We start from the raw sequence: 10,413 nt of genomic DNA on the forward strand, positions 1-10,413 counted from the left end.
ACAGCCTCAGCCCAGGCCTCCTCACCAGCTCTCAGCTGCCCTGCAGCAGCCTCCTTGCTGTTCCTCTCTACACCACCAGCCCCAGGAACCCATCCACAGCAAGGTCCTACATCCTGCACCCCTTCCCTACCCCATCCCTCTGACCTCTTCCGTGTTTCCATGGCACTTTTATCAGCCGTGCAAACCCATTTACACATCCTTAAAATCCCCTCCGAGTCTTGCCTTATGCTCTTCTCCCAGTTAGTACCCGCTCCCCTTCTCAACTGACAAGAAGAGTCCTTACTCTTCTTTGGGACTCAGCCTGGGCTCAGCAGCTCTGGAAAGCCCTGCATAACTTTCCCTGGCTGAGTACCCCCAATTCTGTTGTAAACTGAAAATAAAGTCCTAAGTCCCCCACTGACTAAACAGAACCCCCACTTGGCCAAGGGGACCCCAGAAAACTTTAAAATCTTACTTCCCAGCCATGATGGGATGGGAGGTCAGACACACCACTTTATACAAGAAAGAAAGTATCCTTTCCTTTTTCAAATGTATAAATCGTGAGGATTTTTTTCCAGTTAACGTTGTACATTCCGTCCCTTTCCCTATGTGAAGTGCAAGAACATCATTATCATTGTTCTTGCAAGGAATCTGTTAGCCCCACATTTACAGGGGGCCTTCCCAGTTCCCTCCATCCAAGGACCCCAGAAGGCATGTCTTTGTGGGCCCTGGACTTAAAGGGAGGCATGGATTCAGGTCAGCCTCAGGTGGTCCATAGGTTTGTGGGAACATGCGAAGGGCACTGGAAGAGACGTCTTCATAAGGTTGGTGCAATGGGGAACTTACCCACTTAAGGCAGGAACTCCAGTGGAAAACTATGGAAAAGTTCAGTAGCATGCCAGGTTTTCTGGGAATTCAGCTCGTTACATACTATGGCCCACTCTTGTGCACATTTTTAAACCTATAGACAAATTACAGCATGGAAAATTCAGAGCTCAAATGGGCAACCTGCAATTACAGAATTAAATGCAGAGTCTTCTAAAGCTCTCTTTTTCACCTGCTTTGAATCGCCTGTTACTTAGCTACTGGTATTGAAATAAAAATCACTGTTTAAGGTACTACTAATTCAGAGCTATTTGGAGATTTTTTTTTCTTCTTCTTCTTATTTTTTGTTTGTTTTAGAAACAAGGTTTCACTTTGTCACCCAGGCTGGAGTGCCCTGGAGTGATCATGGCTCACTGCAGCTTCAAACTTCTAGGTTCAAGGGATCTTCCCACCTCAGCCTTCTGAGTAGCTGGGACCACAGGCGCATGCCACTATGCCTGGATAGTTTTTTTTTTATTTTTTGTAGAGACGAGGTCTTGCTATGTTGCCCAGGCTGGTCTTGAACTCCTGGGCTCAAGCGATCTTCCTGCCTCAGCCTCCCAAACTGCTGGGATTACAGTCATAAGCCAGTGCACCCAGCCCCAGATTTTGTTTTTCTAATAGAGTTCTGCTAGTTCTATTAATAGCTAAAATGTAAACACTGAAAACTCATTTGAAACTAAAGAGGGGAAAAGCAAGTAAAAGAGGTTTTTAAAAATTAAACTACCATTGAAACTGGTTTACCCACAATTTTGGTCCACAGCCTTCATTGGATTACCTATTGGGGAAAACAAAGTTTAGCCATGTAAATAGGTTCCAATTTGTCAAAAATATAATTTGGATTCAACCATCTTTTGTAAACTGGTAAGTTTGTGTTGCTGTCTCATGGCTAGAGTTCCGAGGTAAAAAAGATAGGGCCTTTGTGCACGTACCCATGTGTTTAACTGAAGGTTCTTATCTAGGTGAACAGGCTATTAAAACAATTAACAAGGAAATAACTTGAAATGATGACTAGTTTTGTCTAATATCTCAGTTCTCCTAGTCATCTAAACTCCTAAAAATAGAGTAAATGTAAATGAGATAAATGCTTGAAGGTAAACTTTTTGTTTAGTTTAAAAATCTGACAATTCTTTAAAATGCTCATTGGACATCTGGGTGATGTCCAATTAAGAAAGGGTTATGATATGGGGAAACATTGCTAAGAATTGTGGAGTCGTTCTCATCTATGAAATCCTGCTAACTGAGTACAAAGCCCTAGTTGATAACTCTTTCCTTCAACTTTAATGTCAGCTCCTGTAATTATTTTTTCCCTCGAGTTCTAACCACTGCTGTGGCCGGTTGCTAAAACATTTTATTTCAAAGGTCTAGAAAATCAATGATTTTCTCCAGGATAACTTGATTCTGTACTCAGACTCAGTTCAGCATTGCTTGCATCCCAATTTTTTGCTAAAATTTAAGGTTACTAAGAAGAAAAATTCTAGTTAATATATAATCCTTTTTTTTTTCAGAGCAGGTGTGGAAGTTTATTTTTAAAGGCTTTAGAACAGTAAAGAAAGGAAAATACACTTGGAAGAGCCCCGAGTGGGCACCAAGGTCAAGTGCCTATAATTTTGTATATAAAAAATGTGCCAAAGATGATGTGCCTTTTTTTCCCCCAAGCTGGAGTCTTGCTCTGTCATGCAGGCTGGAGTGCAGTGGCACGATCTCGGCTCACTCTAACCTCTGCCTCCCAGGTTCAAGAGATTCTCTGGTCTCAGCCCCCTGAGTAGCTGGAATTACAGGTGTCCACCACCATGCCTGGCTAATTTTTGTATTTTTAGTAAAGATGGGGTTTCACCATGTTGGCCAGACTGGTCTCAAATTCCTTACCTTGTGATCCACCTGCCTCGGCTTCCCAAAGTGCTGGGATTACAGGTGTGAGCCACCGCGCCCAACCAGATGTGTCTTTTTTTAAAAAAAGAAGAATTATAAGAAAGACATAAAATATGTTCTTTATTGAAAAATAAAGTCTAATTCAGAGGTTATTTAAAGGTTATTTATAAAATAAGATAGGAACCAGTAAGTAGGAGAGACAGATGTGAAGAAAGTTATGAATATGAAGATGAATTTTTGGTAAAAAAAAAAAAAAGTTATAAAGAAAGGAGAATAATTTTGTATGAGAAAGGATTTTGTATGGCAAATTTTTGTCCTAAAGTAAAATGACTGGTTAAGAAAGAGGCAGTATTGGGCAAATCAGAAAGTCCAAGTTGCAAATGGTCTGTGTAAGTCATGATAATGTTCATGAAAGGGAGTTTATGAAAGGAATTTTGTACATGATTATGTTGGCTATAATTAAAGGGAAATTATTTATGATAGTCTCTCTAATAATTGAGCTTTTATATTAAAAGTACAATACTGCAAAACTAAAAAGTATTGGTTAAAAGAAGGTTTTCTTAAAATATTAATTTGCTCTTAATAAAATTAAAAGAGGTTTTGACTTTTAATTCCATTACCTGGTTCTTTTTGAAAACTTCTCAGATTTATACCTCAGAAGTTCAACTTTTGCTGTATCTTGCTGCTTTCAACCTTTTCTTCCCTTTCAGCCTGAGTTGATAACTTTTTTCCTCAACTTTTTCATAAGCTCTTGTAATTTTTTTTTTACTCCAGGTCTAAATGCTATTATGGCCTGGTGCTAAAATATTTTATTTTGAAGGCCTAGAAAAGCAATGTTTTTCTCCAGGATAGTTTGATTCTGTAACTCTTGGCTTTTCTTGAGATGTCTGAATTGTTCCATGTAACCAGGAAACTTCTAGTTTCTAGTTTCCTTTATAATATAATATATGTTCATAACCCTGGCCATGTTCTTCCTGTGTCTGATTAATTCAAATACCCTTTGCATTAGGTTTGACTTCCAGGTTATCTAAATGGGTTTCCCATAAGGAAAAGCAATCACACTGCAGAAGGTTTTTCTTTGCCGTTTGGTGACTGGCCTAAGAAATAGATTTTACTTTTTTTTTTTTTTGAGATGGAGACGGAGTCTTGCTTTGTCCCCCAGGCTGGAGTGTAGTGGCGTGATCTTGGCTCACTGCAGCCTCCACCCCTTAAGTTCAAGTGATTCTCCTGCCTCAGCCTTGAGAGTAGCTGGGATTACAAGCTTGCACCACCATGCCTGGCTAATTTTTGTATTTTTAGTAGAGATGAGGTTTCACCAGGTTGGCCAGGCTGGTCTCGAACTCCTGAACTCAGGTGATCCGCCAGAGAAACTTCCAGAAGCTAAGGGAGGGGCATGGAACAGATTCTTCATCACAGCCCTCAGGAGGCACCCACCCTGCTGACACTCTAATCTTGAACTTCTGACCCCCCAAACTGTGAGAGAATAAATTTCTGTTGTTTAAGCCACCCAGTTGGTGGTATTTTGTTGCAGAAATCCTAGGATAGCTTTGCAAAATATTCTCTCTTAATCTATGATGAGCTTATGAGGCAAGAAATATCTTCGGGTTGTAAATAAAAAACTGAGGCCCGGAGAGGTTAAATAACTTGCCCAGGGTCTCAGAACTAGGAAGTGATAGAATTGGGACTCAAATGATGTCTTCTTGACTCCAAATCTTAGGCTCTTACCAGTTCTTATGGGATGGGGAATAGGGGCAATTTGACAAATAATGAAACTACTTGCTTGTTTCTTCTTCACTTCTGTTACAGATTGATTTCTGTGGGTTAATCTCAGTAATTTACAGCCTACTCTAGTTCTGTATAGTCCCCCCACGGGTCCAACAGGGTTATAAAGACGCTCACCAACAATCTTTGCCTGCTTCAGTTATGTATTGCTGCATGGCAGCAAACCATCCTAAAGCTGGTGTAAAATAGCAATCATTTTATTAGACTCTTGGATTCTATGGGTCAGAATTTTAAACAGGACACAAACATGAGAATGGTTCGTTTCTGTTCCATGATGCCTTAGGCCTCAGCTAGGAAGACTCAAACAGCTGGGGGTGACTCAATGCCTGGGAGCTGGAATCAGCTGGTGCCTTCTTCATTCACATGGCTGGCACCTGGGCTGGAATGACTGAAAGCCTGGGCTCAGCTGGGATTGCTGACCGTAGTGCCTACATGTGGCTTCTCTATGTGCCTTGGGCTTCTTTACAACAAGGCAGTCTCAGAATAGGCAGGCTTCTTCCATGGCAGCCCAGGGCTCCAAGAGCTAGTGTTCCAGTTAAAAGGGTAGAAACTGCACTATCATTTATGATCTAGCCTTGGAAGCCATATAGCATTACATCTACTAGACTCTCTTGATTAAAGCAATCACAGACCTACTCAGATTCAAGGAATGAGATATAAACCCCACTTCTCTATAGGAAGGTGATATGGTTTAGCTTTGTGCCTCTATCCAAATCTCATCTTGAATTGTAATCCCCAGGTGTTAAGGGAGGAACCTGGTGGGAAGTGATTAAATCATGGGGGTGGTTTCCCCCATGCTGTTCTCATGATAGTGAGTGAGTTCTTACGAGATCTGATGTTTTTATAAGTATTAGGAAGTTCCTCCTTCATTCACTCTTCTCTTTCCTGCTGCCTTGTGAAGAAGGTGTCTGATTCCCCTTCTGCCATGATTGTAAGTTTCCGTGATTGTAAGTTTCTGCTATGACTGTAAGTTTCCTCCCCAGCCATGCAGAACCATGAGTCAATTAAACCTCTGTCTCCATAAAGTACGCAGTCTCAGGTATTTATAGCAATGAGAACTGACGAATATAGAGGGGTGTAAAACAATTGTTGTCATGTTTAAAAACTGCCACAACACTCTTGGCCTCAGGGTAGGAAAATCTCATGAGTCTCATGCTTCCCTTTGGGATGAATATGGCTTTCATGGCAGCTTTGTGGGTACCCATCCTTTCCATCCTAGGAAGGACCAGAAAAATGGGGTTGTCATCCTGCTAGCAGATGAATTAGTAACCACGGAAATGAGTCCAAGCTCATACTACTCACTGCATGACATCCAGTAAGTTGAGAGACAAGGTATTGCGGTATAGAAGGCGACTTTATTTCAGAAAGCCAACATACTGAGAAGATGGTAAACTAATATCCTAAAGAAACATCCCAAGTTAATAGAATTGTAGGCTCTTTTTATGTTGGGAAGGGGAAGAGAAAAGGGGATGAGATCAAGAGGTGATCAATGATCACACACATCTGGGTGGCAGTGAGGGTCCAAGGGGGTGTGGTGAAACTTCTTTGTCTTTGGTCAAGTCACAATGCTCCTATAAATCATCTTTAACATAATATTGTTACTTATGTATACACCCTCCTTATCTCCTCAGGGGTTAATTTGGGGAAGGGACTATTAGCAACCTTGCTTTAAACTATAAACTAAATTTCTCCCACAGTTAGCTCAGCCTAGGTGTAGAAATGAGCAAAAGCATTTAACCTAAAATGTATCACCACAGGAGTGGGGTAGGAGTTTGCAGCAAAATGGACCTAGTTTTTGCTAAGCCTCCTTTTTCACTGCTACAACCTCACAGCTTCTCCCTGTGACTTTATCTTAGAGTGGTAAGTCTAATAAATCAGACCTGTGTCCCGATGTGATGGACTGATCAGTACCCAGTAATTCATGATCTTTTGCCTAATAAAAGGAACCACTACTATCAATCCTTTGCTAAGACAACTGCAAAAATCCTCTTACTACTGGTCCAGTTTCCATAGCTGGGCTCTTACAATGCATTCTTCAGAGCTGCCAGAGGGGTTTTCAAAAATTATAAATCAGATGATTTCATCCCCCAATCTCCCAGCTTTTACTAGCCTATGACTTCCCATTGCACATAAAAGATATATGGCTTTTCATAGCCTTCAGGGCCCTTCATGATCTTGTTCTTGCCTACCTCTTTGATTTCATCTCCCTTGATTTTAACTCTGCTCCAGCTATACTGGTTCTCTTACTTTTCTTGGCATTCATCAGGCTTGTTCCCGCCTTAGGATCTTTGGACTTGCTTTAACCTTTTTCTGTAACACTCAGCCCCAGATGATGTTGTAGATTGATGTTACACATCATTCAAGTCTCAGCTCAAATGTCACCTCCTCAGAAAGCCCTTTCCTGTGCTCTCCAACTCCTGACTTATAATTTTATGACCTTGCTTTATTTTCTTTTTTGCATTTATCCATATCTGCAATTATATTTTCTATTTACTAACTTATTTGCTTATTTTCTTTACTCAAGAGTATGGTCCATGAGAGTAAATAGTCTTCTTCATCTGATTGATCACTGTTCTGGTTATCTATTGCATGTGTAATGCAGCGCCCCAAAACTTAGCGGCGTAAAACAAAAAGTTATTATCTTTCATGGTCTTATGGGTTGACTTGGATTAGCTGGTGGTTCTTGCTTGGGTTGTCTCATGAGATTGCAGTCAGCTGTTGTCTGGGACTGCTGTCATCTGAAGGCTTGATTGAGATGGATGTCCAAGATGGCTCCCTCCAAGATTAGCATCCTGAGGCTGGCTGTTGGCTGAAAGCTCAGCTGGGGATATCAATAGGAGCACACATATGGCTTGGGCATCTCACAGCCTACTGGCTGAATTCTAAGAGGGAATGCTCCAAGAGGCAGGAAATGGAAGCTGCCAGGTCAGTTAAGGCTGCCCCCTGCAACTGGCACCATGTTACTTCTGTCATATTCTATTTATCAAAGCAGTCAGAAGACTTGCCCAGATTCAAGTGAGTAGAGAAGTAAGCTCTGCCTCTTGACGGGGGTTGCTAGGTCATATTACAGAAAAGTTGTGGGTTCAGAGATATTGGCATGACCATCTTTAGGAAATACAGTCTGCCACACAGTCTCTCCAACATCCTCGACAGTGTCAAATGTGTTGTAGGACACAATAAATATGTGTTGAAGTAGTAAATTACTCCTTGAGGGAGGAGGGAAAAAACTTTCTGCAGAAGAAAATTTCCAGTACACAGGTTGAAGCCATTTAATCTTTTTTAACCCTAGCCCTCAGCGTTGGATAATAAAAAATGGGCCGGGCGCGGTGGCTCAAGCCTGTAATCCCAGCACTTTGGGAGGCCGAGACGGGCGGATCACGAGGTCAGGAGATCGAGACCATCCTGCCTAACATGGTGAAACCCCGTCTCTACTAAAAAAAATTACAAAAAACTAGCCGGATGAGGTGGCGGGCACCTGTAGTCCCAGCTACTCGGGAGGCTGAGGCAGGAGAATGGTGTGAACCCGGGAGGCGGAGCTTGCAGTGAGCTGAGATCCAGCCACTGCACTCCAGCCTGGGCGACAGAGCAAGACTCCGTCTCAAAAAAAAAAAAAAAAAAAAAAAAGTACATAACTTACATCTTGCAGATTCTGCACCAAAACAGACTTTTCCTATGCATTCTGGGGGAAACCTGACTGTCAGCATCTATGTACTGGCCACTAGGGGCTGTTGAGAAAGAAGACTCTGGGGTGAGCTTGATCAAGGAACGTTGGATAAGACAATGAGCCCAGGGAAGGTTTGTGCAGCATGAAGTAAGGAATGTAGCTGGAAATAAAAGTTGGAATCAGTCAAAAAGGCAGGCTAAGGAGTTCAGCCTTTATCCTGAAGGCAGTGAAGAGCCAGTAGAATTTACACTCAAGGAAATAACTCAAAAAGTGCACTGTTCTAGGAAGAGTATTTGGTTTGGGGCTGGACCTGAGCCACTTCAAATAGAGAAGCTTTGCTTTTCATGGGTTTTTGTGCTGAGACCATGTGTATTCTTTTTTTAATGAGGATTTGGTTTGAACAGTATTGCATGTATGCCACGAGGACCTTAATTGGGAGTTAGAAGAGAATGAGAGCTAAGAGAAGGCCACTGGATTTGGAAATGAGGAACTTGGTGGTTACATTGGTATAGGGAGTAAAATCTCTTTGGTTACTCTCAACAGAAACCAACTCTGGCTATTGTAAACCAAGAAGAAATTTATAAAAATGGTGTGGGGGATGTAGTGGGCATCCATTCTCCTTTCCTAATAATATCTTTAAGTTAGCCAGAGTTGAATTCTACTGCTTGCACCCAATCGCACTAATTGATTTAGTTTAGCTCTCAGAACTGAAGGGAAAGCTAAAAGAACACAGCTTGGAAAGAATGATAAAGTCAGAACTGAGTTCTTCCCAGGACACCTCTGAGTTAGCTCCATACATTTTCAGGTCTTTTATGATTCATTGCTCAAGATTACAGTTCTAGGAACAGTATCTGATTGGTGACTCTGCCTGGGGGTAGGGCAGACACTTTAATTGACAGTCTGCCTGGTCCCACCTGTCTTGATTTGGAGGAAGAGTTATTTCCTCCAAAGCAAACTCAGGGTGGTTTATCAGAAAAAGGACAAACGGATGTGAGGTGACAAAACAAAACAGTCAGTATATCCAAAGAGAGGTTTCCATGGAATGAAAGGAAGTTTGACTGGGTCCAAAAGTCTAGCAGGAGAGGCCCATTGCATGATTAAAGACACCTTTTTTGTTCCTGGAAATTTCTTAAATATTCACCGTTAATTTGTTTACAGTCATTTTAGAGTGGGCATGTCTACAGCTACCTGACATCACCTACCACTATAAACTTTTCCTTCTTTCCTTTCTGCTTCTTTTCTTCCTCCTCTTCCCTGATATATATATTTTTTACACTCATGAAGTCATGTACAAAACTTTGGATGCATCATCTATGTTAACTTCAGATACAGCTGTGTAAATGTGTATAATATTGAAATAACCAGGACAACACAAGTAATTTGGCAAGAGTCTTCCCTCTGATTTACCGGCTGTGTTTCCTCCAGTAAGTCACTTTGCTTAGCTGAATCTCTGTTTCTTAACCTGTAAAATGGGAGTAATAATACTTAATCCATAAGACTGTTAAATAAATGTAAACTACCTTTCACCAAACACTTACTATGTGCCCTCCTGGGGTCAGGTGAGCACTGTGAATGGAAGTAGTTGCAGAGAGGGGGGATGGTGGTGGTAGGGATTATGGGAAACTGGGGGGAATGCTTCTCTCATAGAAAAAGAGTAGCTCTATTTAGGTTCTGGTTTTCAAAGTATGGTCCCCAGCCCTGCAGCACTGGCATCACCTGGAAACCTGTTAGAAATGCAAATTCTCAGGTCCCACCACAGACCTACTAATCAAAATTCTGGGAACAGGGATCCTGCAATCTGTATTTTAACAAGCTTTCCAAGTGATTCTGATGCATGCTTAGGCCGGGTGCAGTGGCTCACACCTGTAATCCCAGCATTTGGAGAGACCATGACGGGTGGATCACCTGAGGTCAGGAGTTCAAGACCAACCTGGCCAATATGGTGAAACCCTGTCCCTACTAAAAATACAAAAATTAGCCGGATGTAGTGGCACCTGTAATTGCAGCTACCAAGAAGACTGAGGCAGGAGAATCGCTTGAACCTAGGAGGTGGGGTAAGGGAAGGGGAGGAGAGGGGAGGGGAGGGGAGGAGAGGGGAGGGGAGGAGAGGGGAGGGAAGGGAAGCCTGGGGGACAGAGCAAAACTCAGTCTCAAAAAAACAAAAAACAACCAAATAATGATCTGATGCATGCTCAGTTTTGAGACACGCTGCTCTAGCTGATGGTTGTTATATGTAAGATTGTAAGACTGTG

The sequence above is a fragment of the Papio anubis genome, chromosome 16 (assembly GCF_008728515.1).
Source record: "Papio anubis isolate 15944 chromosome 16, Panubis1.0, whole genome shotgun sequence".
Lineage (NCBI taxonomy): Eukaryota > Metazoa > Chordata > Mammalia > Primates > Cercopithecidae > Papio > Papio anubis.